The sequence below is a fragment of the Notamacropus eugenii genome, chromosome 1, assembly GCF_028372415.1.
Source record: "Notamacropus eugenii isolate mMacEug1 chromosome 1, mMacEug1.pri_v2, whole genome shotgun sequence".
Lineage (NCBI taxonomy): Eukaryota > Metazoa > Chordata > Mammalia > Diprotodontia > Macropodidae > Notamacropus > Notamacropus eugenii.
Window position 1 is genome coordinate 301,524,611 of NC_092872.1, and position 2,392 is coordinate 301,527,002.

The window sequence follows — 2,392 nt, forward strand, 5'->3', positions numbered from 1 at the left end:
TACTGTCTTGAAAGAGAAGATAGATCTGGATCCTTGTGGTTTGAAGTTTAAAGAGCTGGGGGTTAGATTATTAGGTGACTCTGATACTTAGACATATAAAATCATGGACTTTCAAATATAGTAACTGCGGCTTTGAACTTGTAACATTTGATAATTAAAGAGTATGCCTTAGACCCACAATGCAAACTTCCTGGAGGAACATTTGGTTTGGATTTTAAAGGAGAGAGAGATTCACTAGGTAATGAAGGTGAAGGGGGACATTGCAGATATCATGAATAGAAAAGGCTTAGAGACCGGGCTACATAGGGCACTGTGGTATGAGGCCAGAAGGGTAGGGTAATAATAGATTGAGGGGGGGCTTGAATTAGGGATTGTGAATTGATTGCGGAGGGCAAAATAATACCGGTTGGCAATGGGGAACCGCTGATTTGTCTATCAGGAACACAAAGAATGGATTAAAAGTGGGAGAGCCAGACAGAGAAACAGGAAGATCTGCAGTAATTTAGGTAGATGATAATTAGGGCATATACCAGAATGGTAGCTATGGGAATAGAAAAGCAGGGATGGATGTGAGAGATATTACAGAAGTGGATTTAAGAAGACTTAGTAACCAAGGAATCAAAATAGTATCAACATTCAGATGTAGAGTGCTGAATGAAGGGTGGACAAAGCTGGACAGAGGAGATTTTTTTCTCTGCTTCCTCCTTCCTAGCCTCCTTTTTTCTTTTTTTTCTTTCCCTTCCTCCCACCCTCCCTTCTTTTCCTCCCTCCCAATTTCTCCCTCCCCTTTTTCCTTTCCTTCCTCCCTCCTTCCTTTCCTTGCTTCATTTCTTCCTTTTTCCCTTACTCTCTTTTTTCTCTGTCTTTCTGAACAGTATTAGTTCTTTCAACAATTATTTATTGAACTAGGTATGAAATTATGAAATATAAAAGATGAACCCTAGTAATTGGGCTTAAAAATCCAGTTCAGTAGATAAAAACTAATGCACAAAAAGTTAAATAATATATCATAAAGTTATATGATTAGAAGTTTCATGGTGTAGTGGGATGAGCACTAGACTTAGAGGCAGACCTAGATCTGAATCTCACATCTGGCAATTATTAACTTTGTGACCATAGACAAATCAATTAGCCTTTTTGAGCCTTGGTTCCTCTGCTATAAGTTGGAGGTAATACTGTATCTATAATATCCCAAACTCACAGGATAAGAATCACATGAGAGACTATATGTGACTTTGTAACCACTGAATCCAATTGCAATCTCAGTTCTTATTTTTGTCAGGCAGCTAGGTAGCATAGTGGATAAAATACTGGGCTTGGAGTCACAAAGACCTGAGCTCAAATCTCACCTCAGACGTTAGCTGCATGACCCTGGACAAGTAACTTAGCTTCTTACCCTCAATTTCCTCATCTGTTAAGTGGAGATGATAACAGAACCTATCTCATTTGGTTGTCCTGGGGAACCAATGAGATCATACATGTGAAGTGCTTTGTAAACCTTAAAGCATTTATAGATTGTACTGAGTAAATGATACACTCAGCAAGTACTACTGGAGAAGGAAGAGAGTTCACTGCAGTGTGATCTGTAATAAGTTTCTCTGTGAAAGTGCATCTAAAGGTAGATAAATTATCAATAGTCAGAAAGGGATGAGACATTCCAGGTAGAAGCAGCGCATAAATGAAGCTTGGACATAGAAATGAGCAAGGCAGAGTTACAATTCTAATGAGAGAGGCTTTATTTTGGGGAGTGGAAAAACACGGAAGTTAGAGCAGCAGTTCTTAAAGTGTGGTTTGTGGGTCCTTGGGCTCCCTAAGACCCTTTTAAGAGGGTCCATGAATTCAGAGTTATTTTCGTAATAATATCAAGACATTACTTATCTATTAAAATGCTCCTCCCTTTTCCAATCATATATCTTTTTAAGGCCAGATTTTCTTCATGTATATCAACCAAAACAACATATCGCAACAGATTGAATGCAGAAACAGATAAAATGATCCAGCTGTCTTCTATTAAGTTAGGCATTAAAGAGATTTGCAAAAAATATGTAAAACCATGCCACTCTTCTCACTATCTTTTTTTGAAAATCGAGTTTTTCATTAAAATGTTATTTATGTTAATATGTAATGGTTTATTATTATTTAAAAATGAACTAATAAATAAAAAATTTTAAATGTATTAGTTTTAATTTCTAAATTGGTATATATCAATAGATATAACCCACATAAACAAAAGCCCTTTGAGTCCTTAATAATTTTTAAGAGTATAAAGGGGGGTCCTGAGACCCAATAGTTTGAGAACCACAGTAGAAAACAAGTCACAGTTGTTATGAATTAAGTCCTATTTGTCTTTGATCTTCTGGAAGATGTCTTAGTGTAGTTTCAATATACATAT